Source organism: Zingiber officinale, chromosome 7A, assembly GCF_018446385.1.
Source record: "Zingiber officinale cultivar Zhangliang chromosome 7A, Zo_v1.1, whole genome shotgun sequence".
NCBI classification, from domain to species: domain Eukaryota; kingdom Viridiplantae; phylum Streptophyta; class Magnoliopsida; order Zingiberales; family Zingiberaceae; genus Zingiber; species Zingiber officinale.
Genome location: NC_055998.1, coordinates 96,274,674 through 96,289,501, shown reverse-complemented (window position 1 = coordinate 96,289,501; position 14,828 = coordinate 96,274,674). Strand labels below are relative to the sequence as shown.

Genomic DNA, 14,828 nt, shown 5'->3' with positions numbered 1-14,828 from the left:
CGAGGTACTTTCTTTATCTTCTGGTAGATATTCGGCTATATGTGATGTTTCGGTAGATTCCTAGATCTCGGATTCTTTCGTCGATGACTCGGTGTCCATCGAGGAGTTGGATTCGACGTCTTTTAGTTTTTCATAGAGCTTCAAGGATTTTTCCCAAAGTTCTTTTGTACATTAGTAGTTGCGAATTTTTTTGGGTTCTTGATCAGGAAGAACACTCAGTAGGTGGAGCACAACCTTTCCATTTGCTATAAATTTGTTGTGTTGCGTCTGAGTCCAAAGATGCTCCTCGAGTTCTTTTCCATCTTTTCTTTTGGGGACATCAAAACCAAATTTTATAGAAAGCATTATATCAAAACCAGTTCACAAAAATACCTCTATTTTTCATTTTCAGAATGAGAACTCCCCCTCAAATATTGGCGGGTAGATGCTTAGTCCAACCATCGATTTTGCTTTGGTCGGCGATTAGTCCTTTTGAAGTGAACCTGGCTTTGATACCAATTGTAGGACCCTTGGCAGCTGGCTAGAGGGGGTGAATAGCCCTGCAAAATAAAATGAACTTTCCTTGAACTTTTGTAACTTAATTAAACTAATACTTGCATAAACAAAATAAAAGACTGAAAAAGAAATAAACTAAGGGTAGAGGCACGAAGGGGTTACTTAGTTACAACCGGAGAGGTTGTTAATCCAAGGAAGTTAGAAGCTCAGAAAATGATCTCCTTTAGGCGGAGAAGCCTCTTACAGTGTTGATGACTCAAACAAATAGTAGAACAAACTAAAAGTGTGTACAAGTGTTGTTCTGAACCATTGGAACCAGGGTTGTATTTATAGCCCTGGTCGGGGTGCCTGGAACCCTTCTAGGTGCCCCGGAGGGGATAAACTTTTATTCCCATCGCAACGGAACGTGCAACATCACATTCTGGATAATTTTTTGCTCCAGGCGCCCGGAAAGGTTTCTAGCGCTTGGAGTCTGGGCACCCGGACCAGGTCCGGGCGCCCTGGACAGGTCCAAGCGCCCCGGACTAGCTCGGGGCACCCTAGACCGAAAAATCAGCTTTTGTTGATTTTTCGATCCTGGTCTTCTGCTCCATTTATGCTTGCCTTGGTCTTGGTTTTCTGCTCCGGCTTTGCTCGCATTATCACGCCCCGGAGGAGTCCCTGTCCGAAGAAATTTCGGCAGCACCTCCCCTGTACGACGGGCAATCTGAAACTTTCTACATACACAATATACATCAGCCCCAGGCGGCTGGAATATATACACACAACCACGCAGTTATATATATATCATCAGCCCACTCGGCTGGAACAAAACCAAAACATAAAGACTGCTAGCCGGCTAGGCTTACACAACCAATAACAAATACAAAATACCAAATATCAACATCAACACTCCAAAAATAAAACTGGAGTACAGAGCTAAACAAACTGATACATAAACAAACAAAACATACGTGAAACTGATAAGTCTTCTGATGTGATGTGGGGACCAGCAGACAGGATATTCCAAGCGACACCAAAACCAACCTGGTACCTGAAAAAGATAGTATCAACGAGGGTGAGTTCAACAACTCAGCGAATACCAATGGACATGAGTAGTAAGATATATCTAACAGCAACAAACATGGAATATAGCTTCCTAATCATATATAGGGAATACGCAAAACTGAAAGGTAACTGAGGAAGTCTGACTCACCAACCCTATCCACGTCGAATCAAGTCAAGTTGGCCCAACCAATTTAGCAGTTGTTGAACTCAAACCAAATTGATGTGCACCGGTTCGATGCACAATCATAAAATATAAAGCCAGCATGGTGATAATGACTTCACTACGGTTCATCATGCCACTACTTCTCGACACACAATGGAGACCGATTCACTCCAACTCCAAGACTCATGATACTTCATCGAGCGGTGAGCTCAAGGAGTGTCGGCGATCATAAGACGAGCAATAGAACACGACGACGAGGAGGTATCCGCATTGCGATTCTGAGTACTGCAGTCCACCATCGAGCGTTGAACGGAGGGAGTTTCCCCGATCTACGCTTACGACCAGCTACAATAGTCGTTGGTGGAGCTTACCCGGCGAATCTGATCCACTACCAATTCCCAGTTCACCCGCGTAACTCGGATCGATCGATCAATCCATCGGGGCGATCGCTTACCAGAAATCATAGCTTGTTCCCGCGCAGAGATGTGATTCAGTGGATCGCAATCTTAACAGGACGTTCACCAAGAGTCGATCAACATAACCATATCCATACGTATAAAATGAGTACGGTAAAATCGATGGTCACATACCAAGATCTAGAGTACACAGGTCGATAGAATATCAAAAACCTATGTCCCGAACATAATAAGTATGGAATGTCCCGATCAAAGATAAAAAAATCCATATATATAATACGGGTACCACAAGATCGTGATGTCATATCCACTGATCTAGGGTATACTGGTCCTCTACGGTATAACAACCTAGATCCTAAACATATCCCCTTCCATAAAGATATGTACCTACAATATGCACAGATCAAAACCACAAGATCTAGGTACACGAATCATATATGATATACCAATAGAAATACACAATCCAAGCATGGCATAAAAACCTAAGTATCAGATAATTTGGATATACATGTCAGAAACAAAAATCCAGAGTCTAACCATAACCTCAGTAAAGCATGGTATGTCACTCTAGAAACTAAGATACTCATGGCAATAAGGTACTCATGGCAACAAATCACGAGATATATGTACGGATATTTCACAGGTGACAAATCTAACATGCTATGGATATCAAACAGTGACATACCAAAGGCAAACATATTCATTGCTTGTAGTTATAAAATACTATGCATATCCAATGACAATATCATAAAAGATAAGTCAAGAGGTACCCGCCTCCAATAGAAGGGTCCAATCCGATTCAAATCCAACGTCGAGATGCTCGTCTCGTGTTAAAGTCCTGTAATACATGGTATATCGATTTAGCTAATTACATATAAATTAATTAGCTAGATCAAATCTCCGAGAAGCCAACCTAAATCCACATCAAATTAGAAAGTTATGGTTCACTTCTATTTGATAATCTTAGTCTTCTTTCATAGTTGATATCTTTGAACTAATCAACTAGAGATGTCAACCAATAAATAAAACTGTAACCCATAATCAAGTAGATTAAGCAAATCTTAAACCATTTTACCTTCCAATGAGGATTTTTCTTCACACAAAATCAATCCAAACTTAGCCAACTCTAAGACTAGTTCATTCTTAAACATCTCATATTAGTAAGCATCAATTTATCAAACATATGAGAAATTAACAAACCGAATCTCACCAAATCAGATTTGCATATCTCGGTGGATAGTTCCAGTGCAGTTGTGATGAAGTAAAGCATCTCTTATCAAATCCGAAAGGAAATTGGACGATCGTCATCCAACACAGTTGCCCTAAACCAACACCACATTTTAGATCCAGTACCCAAATCCTTTGCTAGGTTTAATTGTTTACCTCTATAGTGGCAGCAGGCAGTAGAGCACCGCCGTGATCATTGGAGAGGTGTTGCTAGCCGACTAACTTGCCATCAACAGCTAAGATCTAGCATTATGGTGATCGACGACATCCCGATGTCCCACCACAAAGATGAAGGAATCCTTGTCTTCTGATGGAAGAAAAATGAGAACATGGCAAAACTAGGGCACGAGGATCCATAGGATCGACGGCGGCAGTGGCCGGTGGCGAGAGGCTAGGGCACTGGGTGCCCGGCGGTGGCGCCGGCACTAGGGCAGAGAAGGAGCGGCTCTGCTCGGCGACTGAAGGAGAGGGCTCGCGGTGACCGACTGTCGGTTGTCAACGCCGGCATCTTGCTTCACGCCATTGGTGGTCGACGGCGCTGCTCGGGTGGCTGGCGATCTGAGATCGGCGCGGCGGAGAGTGAATGGAGGAAGGCAGAACCGTTGGCATCGCATCGGTTAGGACACGGGGTCGGGGAAATCGGGAGAGGGAAGCGGCGTGGGAGAGGAGAAGAAAATAAAAAGAAAAGATATATAAAAGAAAAAGGAAATGATTTAAAGAAAATAAACATTTCCTCTTTAAAATAGGGTAGCCCAAACAGGCCTTCCCGGGCCCTATTTTTATCCCCGTAAACTCGTCCATACGATCTCCGAAAAATTCCCGAAAAATCTCCAAAAAATTCTGAAAAATTCTCTTATTAATATTCGTCATTTTTTCGATATTTTACATTCTTCCCCACTAATAAAAATTTGGTCCCCAAATTTCGTTATCTACCATCAGCAAATACTAACAACAGGTAACGAGTATAAATGCTGAACGGTAAATAAAATCACATATCTCAAATGAAAAATGGGGTATCGAGCTCGGATAGTATCCTCGAGCTCCCAAGTAACCTCCTCGTCCAAATGATACTGTCATCCGACTTTATCCAGTCGGATAGTCTTGTTCCGCAACTGACGCTCTTCCCGGTCTAGAATCCGTACCGGAACCTCCTCATAGGTAACGTCAGGCTGAATAGGAACTGAAATATCTGTCAACAAATCTGTCGAGTCGGATATATACCTCCTCAGCATAGACACCTGGAATACGTCGTGATCGCCCGCCAACGCTGGTGGTAGCACTAAACGATAAGCTACCCCTCCAACCCTTTCCAAGATCTGGAAAGGTCCAATGTATCGCAGGCTAACTTACCTCTGAGGCCAATTTCTTCACCCCTTTCGTGGGTGAAATTCACAGAAATACCTGGTCGCAAATGGAGAACTTTAAAAGTCTCTGACTCCGGTCAGCATAACTCTTCTGGCAGTCTTATGCCTCTAACATCCTCCGTCCGATAGTATGGACCAACTCTGTCTCAAGCTAAGCTCTATGAGGTCCTAATTACTGGGCCTCCCCAACCTCATCCCAGAGGATGGGTGTCCGACAAGGCCTACCTTACAACGCTTCAACGGTGGCATTTGGATAACCGAATGCAAACCGTTGTTGTAGACAAACTCTACCAACGGCAAATGGTCCTCCCAACTGCCTCCGAAATCCATAACACATGACCTCAGCAGGTCCTCTAAAGTCTGAATGGTCCACTCTGGCTGTCCATCTGTCTGTGGATGGAAGGCTGCTGTGTACCCAAGGTCTACTGCAGACTCTGACAATCGATCCAGAGGATCAGTCCTCTGGATCGCTAAGAAGTGCGCGGATTTGGTTAATCGATCAACAATTACCCAAATCGCGTCATGTCCTCATCGTGTCCTCGGCAACCCTACCACAAAGTTCATGGTAATGTGATCCCACTTCCACTCGTGAATAGAATCCATCGAATTAATCCTCGCAGTCTCGTGCTCACCTTCACCGACAAACAAGACATCCAACTATGAAATTCACGATGTCTTTCTTCATGTCGCTCCACCAATAAACACCTCAAATTGGTACATACGGTACCACCGTGGTGGACAATCATGAGCGATGAGCTCCTAAGTAACTTCTATAAGACCTGATGAGACCAAATACGCAAAAATCTGTCTCAAAAGTGTATAACACCTCCTCGCCTCGTGTGAACTCCTGCTCAAGCTATCTAGGCAAATAAACCGCAACATCGATCAGCCTAGGGCTCTCGGATCCTCGTCCTGATCGACAACTAAGCAGCCATGGTAACAAGAATACCCTGCTCTGTCTGTAGCCACAACTCGGTGGCAAGCCAAAGTCACTCTAGACTTCCGGCTAAGTGTGTCGACAACCACATTAGCTTTTTCCTGGGTGATAGCTAATGGTACAATCAAAATCTTTTAGGAACACTATCCATCTTCCCTGTCGGAGATTAGATTCCTTCTAAGTAAACCGATATTTGAGACTCTTATGGTCAGTGAGAATCTCAAATGTAACGTCATATAAACATTGTCGCCAAATCTTCATGACAAAAATAATGGAGACTAGCTCCAGATCATATACAGGGTAGTTCTTCTCATGCTCCTTCAACCACCGAGAAACATAGAAGACTATCGTGTCGTGCTGCATCAGAACAGCGCCAAATCCTGTAGAGATGCATCGATATAAAGCACGAATCCGTCCTCTCCACAAGGAAAAACCAAAATCGGAGCCGACACTGGTCTCCGCTTCAGCTCCTAGAAGCTGGTCTTGCAATCCTCAGTCCAAGTGAACTTCACGCCTTTCCTGGTCAGGCGTGTAAGTAGCATAACTATGCGAAAGAAACCCTCGATGTATCTCCGGAAATATCCTGCCATACCAAGGAAGTTGCGATCCTCTTCTCCCAACGGTAACAACCTCTATCTCCTGTGGAACCACGGTACACTCCTACTGGTGACCGTGTGTCCCAAACATCATCACATAAGACAATCCAAATCAGCACTACTGATAATCACATATAGATATTCTCGTCGAATCATCTCTAGATCTATGCAAAGGTGGTGCACGTGACTCACCTCGGATCCGAAATAGATCACCACATCGTCAACAAAGACAATGGAAACCAATCTAAACATCCTAGGAATACCCATATCATCGAGTCCATGATAACATCTAGGGCACCGCAAGCACGAATGGTAAAACCAAGACACATAATGTCCGTATCACAGACATTCCTAACCATAAGATCCACAACAATAAACAGATCTAATCACCAACGATATATAATCACCAAAGAATAGCTCCTCCAGTGAGAGCAATGCTCCATCACACGAATACTACATATACGTGGAGCAACGCCTACCACAAATAATCCAGACATGTGGAGCTACGCCCACCACAACCATCTAAATACGTGGGAGCCACGCCTACCACAAACAAACAAAATATGGGAGCTACGCCCACCACAAACAATACATAAATGTCCAAGGCACCTAACCATCACACTAGAGATCGCACGAGATCTCTCTACCACGATCAATGTGGGTAGCCTAGGTATAACCACCCAGAAATCAAATCCATAGTCAACTCTATCATCCTCCTAGTGGGTCGGTCACCCACTAATGAGAGAATTAGTTGACAGGGTAAAATAACTAATATCATAATGTAGACATTTAATATTCTACATTTAACATAGGTAGAATCATCATGATGCTACCAACCATACACCCGGCACACGTGCACACACAACATATGTATGATCGACATAATCCTCCATTTTGTATACACAAAACATACTCATAACAAAGGTATAAACCACCGTGATATCTCCAACAATACATACCGTACACGTGTGCTTAAATCAACGTAGGTATAATCGACAATATACCTCCAATAATACTCACCCCATATATACATACACCTTGAGTATGATCAACATAATACTTCCAACAGATCAAGATAGACACGAGTGCACTCACTAATCATATATAATCAACATAATACCTCAAATACTACACCAAACACAAGTGCACATATCACGTCACAGATTTAAATCGATAAGATACAATCAGACACGTACAGCTAACTACATAGCTATAATCCACAAGAAACCTACAATAACCATATCTAAATGTGAATACTCACACTATCAGCAAATGAACTATCCATCATAGAACTCCTTCAACTCATAACAATCATATGTACACTTCATAGTTATGCATAATCAGCACAATTAATCCAATCTACCACACAAACCCTATGCCATCTTCTAAGTTATCCAATTAGGTACATGCAGTCTAAAATTAAAGTACCCATGGAATAGGATACATCGATCCTCTATACCTGGTCGAGCCGACAACGATATACTATTATTTCAGTCCTTTCCACGTCAGTACAAGTCATGTACTTAAATGTGCTATAGATACATAACTAAGCACAAGTAACCCACAAATGATCCTCCACAATTATAAAGGTATATCGATCCATGACAACTCAAATCGACAAACGTAAATCAGTCTTCTACTGACCGATCTAACATGAGTAAATAAATATTTACTGATGAAATTTACTAAAATAAAATGGTACACCACTGGCTAGGTCAACCTAAAGATATAGATATTATCCATTACCCAACTAATAATAGCAGAGACTGGTATATACCTCAATCCGTTATCCAACTAATAATAACAGAAACTAAAACTACTGGTGTATGATATGGAAAATCGCCAGAAACTGTAATCCCTCAATCTCTATTAAGGTCGATCATCGTCAGTGGCTAACCCCTCATATGTAATATGGCTACAACATCAGACAGATACCAGATACAAAGTGTCATAACTATCACAGTCAAAAATACATACTCTAACTAAATAGTAGGATAACAGTATACCAACATACCTCCTATAGCTTGGAGATGTCCTGCTGCTGCCAGGTCCCAAAATCCGAAAAGTCACATCGAGAAGACCAAAACACAAAATCCGAAACACCGGAAAAATAAGACACGTAAGTCGATCCCTGATACCAAATAAATTGATATCAGATAAATCTCGAAAATCCAGAACACATAGCAAGTATCGTATAACTTGGCTCTGATACCACTAAATTGTCACGCCCCGGAGGAGTCCCTGTCCGAAGAAATTTCGGCAGCACCTCCTCTGTACGGCGGACAATCTGAAACTTTCTACATACACAATATACATTAGCCCCAGGCGGCTGGAATATATACACACAACCACGCAGTTATATATATATCATCAGCCCACTCGGCTGGAACAAAACCAAAACATAAAGACTGCTAGCCAGCTAGGCTTACACAACCAATAACAAATACAAAATACCAAATATCAACATCAACACTCCAAAAATAAAACCGGAGTACAGAGCTAAACAAACTGATACATAAACAAACAAAACATACGTGAAACTGATAAGTCTTCTGATGTGACGTGGGGACCAGCAGACAGGATATTCCAAGCGACACCAAAACCAACCTGGTACCTGAAAAAGATAGTATCAACGGGGGTGAGTTCAACCACTCAACGAATACCAATGGACATGAGTAGTAAGATATATCTAACAGCAACAAACATGGAATACAGCTTCCTAATCATATATAGGGAATACGCAAAACTGAAAGGTAACTGAGGAAACTGTACTCACCAGGAACTCCTATCCAGACAAAAGGGTCGTCAAACCGAAAGTGTCCTATATGCAGGTCAAAGTATGATCCAACCAAAATGCAGCAAACACAATCATAAAATATAAATCATCAACGCATATGATGCTAATGATGCGTCCTGGTCACCCCCGACGCCATCTCACACACAAATGGTGAGACCGAGGTGGGTAGACAACCACGCACTGCGTCACTACTCCCGATGAGTGACCGAGTGGATGGGATGCTGTCGTACTCGTCCTGTGACCCCAAATCATAAATGGGGAGCTCAATGCCTCATCTCCCAGACACGATGACGGGAGGTATCTCACGGCCACCACGCCGAGTCACCGACCAACGGAGCCAAACAGAGTCCACTGTCACGGCCACTACTGCTACACTAAATGCCACGAGCTAAACAGAAGGAATCGATCACGGCCACTACCGAGTCCTCGACCAACGGAGCTAAACAAGAACCGCCACACACTGTTCGATATACCACTAATCCACGAGTGGTGCAGAAGATATGAATCAATGTCCTCAACCATAATAGAGATAATCACAAGAAGATGCAATCATGATGCATGACACTAAGCATGGTCATAACCGATCAACATAACCATATCCATATGTATAAAATGAGTACGGTAAAATCGATGGTCACATACCAAGATCTAGAGTACACAGGTCAGATAGAATATCAAAAACCTATGTCCTGAACATAATAAGTATGGAATGTCCTGATCAGCATAAAGAAAAATCCATATATACATAATATGGGTACCACAGTATCAGTATGTCAAATCCACGGATCTAGGGTATATTGGTCCTCTATGGTATAACAACCTAGATCCTAAACATATCCCCCTTCCATAGCATATGTACCTACAATATGCACAGATCAAAACCACAAGATCTAGGTACACGAATCATATATGATATACCAATAGAAATACACAATCCAAGCATGGCATAAAAACCTAAGTATCAGATAATTTGGATATACATGTCAGAAACAAAAATCCAGAGTCTAACCATAACCTCAGTAAAGCATGGTATGTCACTCTAGAAACTAAGATACTCATGGCAATAAGGTACTCATGGCAACAAATCACGAGATATAAGTACGGATACTTCACAGGTGACAAATCTAACATGCTATGGATATCAAACAGTGACATACCAAAGGCAAACATATTCATTGCTTATAGTTATAAAATACTATGCATATCCAATGACAATATCATAAAAGATAAGTCAAGAGGTACCCACCTCCAACAGAAGGGTCCAATCCGATTCAAATCCAACGTCGAGATGCTCGTCTCGTGTTAAAGTCCTGTAATACATGGTATACCGATTTAGCTAATTACATATAAATTAATTAGTTAGATCAAATCTCCGAGAAGCCAACCTAAATCCACATCAAATTAGAAAGTTATGGTTCACTTCTATTTGATAATCTTAGTCTTCTTTCATAGTTGATATCTTTGAACTAATCAACTAGAGATGTCAACCAATAAATAAAATTGTAACCCATAATCAAGTAGATTAAGCAAATCTTAAACCATTTTACCTTCCAATGAGGATTTTACTTCACACAAAATCAATCCAAACTTAGCCAACTCTAAGACTAGTTCATTCTTAAACATCTCATATTAGTAAGCATCAATTTATCAAACATATGAGAAATTAACAAACCGAATCTCACCAAATCAGATTTACACATCTCGGTGGATAGTTCCAGTGCAGTTGTGATGAAGTAAAGCATCTCTTATCAAATCCGAAAGGAAATTGGACGATCGTCATCCAACACAGTTGCCCTAAACCAACACCACATTTTAGATCCAGTACCCAAATCCTTTGCTAGGTTTAATTGTTTACCTCTATAGTGGCAGCAGGCAGTAGAGCACCGCCGTGATCATTGGAGAGGTGTTGCTAGCCGACTAACTTGCCATCAACAGCTAAGATCTAGCATTATGGTGATCGACGACATCCCGATGTCCCACCACAAAGATGAAGGAAGCCTTGTCTTCTGATGGAAGAAAAATGAGAACATGGCAAAACTAGGGCACGAGGATCCATAGGATCGACGGCGGCAGTGGCCGGTGGCGAGAGGCTAGGGCACTGGGTGCCCGGCGGTGGCGCCGGCACTAGGGCAGAGAAGGAGCGGCTCTGCTCGGCGACTGAAGGAGAGGGCTCGCGGTGACCGACTGTCGGTTGTCAACGCCGGCATCTTGCTTCACGCCATTGGTGGTCGACGGCGCTGCTCGGGTGGCTGGCGATCTGAGATCGGCGCGGCGGAGAGTGAATGGAGGAAGGCAGAACCGTTGGCATCGCATCGGTTAGGACACGGGGTCGGGGAAATCGGGAGAGGGAAGCGGCGTGGGAGAGGAGAAGAAAATAAAAAGAAAAGATATATAAAAGAAAAAGGAAATGATTTAAAGAAAATAAACATTTCCTCTTTAAAATAGGGTAGCCCAAACAGGCCTTCCCGGGCCCTATTTTTATCCCCGTAAACTCGTCCATACGGTCTCCGAAAAATTCCCGGAAAATCTCCAAAAATTCCAAAAAATTCTCTTATTAATATTCGCCATTTTTTCGGTATTTTACACGCTTTAGTCCGGGTCTTCCGCGGCTCCGCTCGCTTGTGTGATCTCAGCCATAACGAATAGGGCTCACCCGAACCCAACTTCCAGTCTTCTCGAGCAATCTTCCACTTCGGCTTCTCAGCCCTCGGAAACGTTGCACGCCTCCTCTTCCACTTGCATACTCTTCCGCAGCACCTTGTCCCTTAGACGCACCGAGCCCGTCGGCTCTCTTCCATGCAGTCCTCGCTAGCTGCATCTTTCGCTCGACTTCCTGTGCTCCTAAGTTCCTGCACACTTAGACACAGGGATTAAATACCAATAGAACCTAACTTGACTTGGTTGATCACATCAAAATCACCTTGGGAGTACTTACAATCTCCCCCTTTTTGATGTGAGCAAACCTAGGGATGTAAATGAACCAAACGGTTCGCGAGCTATTCGGAGTTTGATTCGGTAAAAAACTCGTTCGAGTTCGTTCGTTTATCTTATCGAGTCGAGCTCGAGCTCGATTTCGAGCTCGACAGTTTTATCGAGCTGTGCTCGAGCTTAAGGATATTCGACTCATGAGCTCGTGAACATGTTCGTTTATAGGCTCGCGAGCCAAAAAATGAGCCTTAAAACGAGCCTTAAACTGAGCCAAAAAATGAGCTCTAAAACGAGCAAAAAAAAAAGAGCTCTAAAACGAGCCTTAAAATGAGCTTTAAACTGAGCCAAAAATGAGCTCTAAAATGAGCCAAAAATGAGCTCTAAACGAGCCCGAAAACGAGCCCGAGCTCGCTTAACAAGTTAGGCTCGTTAACTTTGATAATCGAGCTAATAACAAGTCGAGCTCAAACTATTCGCGAGCTTGATAATTCTAAAACGAGCTGAGCTCGAGCCTTGTGATAAAAGCTTGATTTGAGCTCGAGCCGAGCTCGAGCTCGAATATAACTTAAATGAGTCGAGCTCGAGCCTAATACTGTTCGGCTCAGTTCGGCTCATTTACATCCCTAAGCAAACCCAAGTTAAGTTAGGGTAAACTATAAATAAATAACAGTTATATTTTTTGAAAGTAAAAAATTTTGCAATAACTATCATCTCCCTAGACTTAATCTTTACTTCTCCCCCATTTGTTCACATTAAAAATGGGGTACTTTTAACATGACCTTGGAAAGACTAACTTTAATGTCTATGGGGAAAAATATTAAAGTTTAAATTTGGATTTATCAATAAAAATTTAACATCTATAAGTCAGATAATTTCATATAAAGTTGACATTAGCATAAAAGGAATTTTTTTAAAAAAATTCAACATTCAGAAAAATTTAATATTTGAAAATTTTCTTATAGATAAAGTACTTTATTTTTCACGAAAAATTAACTTCTAAATAATTTCTAATACAATTTTTGAAAACTTATTTTTATAGTAACTAATTGTTTAATAGTTAGTCAATTAAATACTTATTCCATAATTGGCTTCTAAACTGTGGCTAGACACAAGACCTTCCTGGTTATTGGAACAACAACTACTTTCTAGACAAAGTCTTTTAAAGAAATTAAATATTCAATTTTTTTCTCTGAAAGCCCTAATTAAAAAAATCCGTCTAAATATAATTTTGGAACCCAAAATAGATTCCTTTATACAAGATTAATCAAGAATTTTTTAGGAATATATTTTCTATCAACTTTTGTAATCTGGCCCTTATGATATTTAAAATACCAGTTAAGCTTTCGATGATGTTTGTAATTTCTTTCTAGAGCATGCGAAACATTAGAACATGAATTTTTATTTTCTAGCATTTCTATTCTACATTTTAATTTTATATTTTTCATCTAATAATTTCTAAAATTCTTCTTTCAAACATGCATATTCTTTCTTTATTTTTACATACTTTGTTTTATTTTTATATAATGATTTACTTAGTATTTGCATAATTTTAAATAATTTCTCTAGAGGAAGTTTACTTACCTAACTTATCATATATTCATCGATAGACTCTCCCACTTCGTTGTTTCTTTCTTTTGTAGTGTCTATCCCTTCATCAATGCTCATTTTCGAGGTACTTTCTTTATCTTCTGGTAGATATTCGGCTATGTGTGCTATTTTGGCAGATTCCTCGATCTTGGATTCTTCCGTTGATGACTCGATGTCCATCAAGGAGTTGGATTCAAATTCTTTTAGTTTTTCATAGAGCTTCAAGAACTTTTCCTAAAGTTCTTTTGTGCATTGCTAGTTGTGGATTTTGTCGAGTTCTTGAGTAGGAAGAACCTTAGTAGGTGGAACTCTGCCTTACCATTTGCTATAAATTTGTCGCATTATGTCTTAGTCCAAAGATACTCCTCGAGTTCTTTTCCATCTTTTCTTTTGAGGACATCAAAACCAAATTTCATAGAAAGTATTTTATCAAAATTAGTTTAAAAAAATACCTCCATTTTTTGTTTCCAGAATGAGAACTCCCCCTCAAACGTTGGTAGGTAGATGCTTGGTTCGGCCATTGATTTTGCTTCGGTCGGCGATTAGTCCTTCTGAAGTGAACCTGGCTCTGATACCAATTGTAGGACCATTGGCAGCCAGCTAGAGGGGGGCTAAATAGCCCTGCAAAATAAAACGAACCTTACTCAAACTTTTGCAACTTAATTTAACTAACACTTGGATAAACAAAATAACAGACTGAAAAAGAAGTAAACTAAGAGTAGAGGCACGAAGGAGTTACTTGGTTACAACCGGAGAGGTTGTTAATCCAAGAAAGCTGAAAGATCAGTAAACGGTCTCCTTTAGGCAGAGAAGCCTCTTACAGTGTTGATGGCTCGTAAACAAATAATAGAACAAACTAAAAGTGTTTACAAGTATTGTTCTGAACCATTGGGACCAGGACTGTATTTATAGCCCTGGTCAGGGTGCCTGAAAGGGTTCCAGGTGCCTGGGAGGGGATAAACTTTTATCCCCGTCATAATGAAATGTGCCACGTTGTGTTCCAAATAATTTTTTACTCTGGGGGCTCATAGTCTGGGCACTCGTACTAGGTCTGGGTGCCCCAAATAGGTCCAGGAGCCCCAGACTAGCTCAGGGAACCCCGAATAGAAAAATCAATTTTTGTTGATTTTTCAGTCCTGGTCTTCCGCTCTATTTACACTTGCCTTGGTCCTGGTCTTCGTCTTTGACTCTTCTTGCATTGGTCGGGGTCTTCCGCTCCAGCTCCGCTCGCTTGGATGATCTCGGTCATCCCGAATATGGCTCACCCGAAC

The 14,828-nt window shown here is 41.4% G+C and overlaps 1 long non-coding RNA gene across 1 annotated transcript; it reads right to left on the bottom strand.

The window, feature by feature from the left end:
- Positions 1–8,800: 8,800 nt before the first annotated feature.
- On the bottom strand, positions 8,801–11,457 carry LOC122000286. Its single transcript, XR_006117059.1, has 4 exons — positions 10,898–11,457; positions 10,725–10,836; positions 10,289–10,352; positions 8,801–8,859 (listed from the first exon to the last, which is right to left on the bottom strand). It is a non-coding gene; the product is annotated as an uncharacterized LOC122000286 (long non-coding RNA).
- Positions 11,458–14,828: the final 3,371 nt, after the last annotated feature.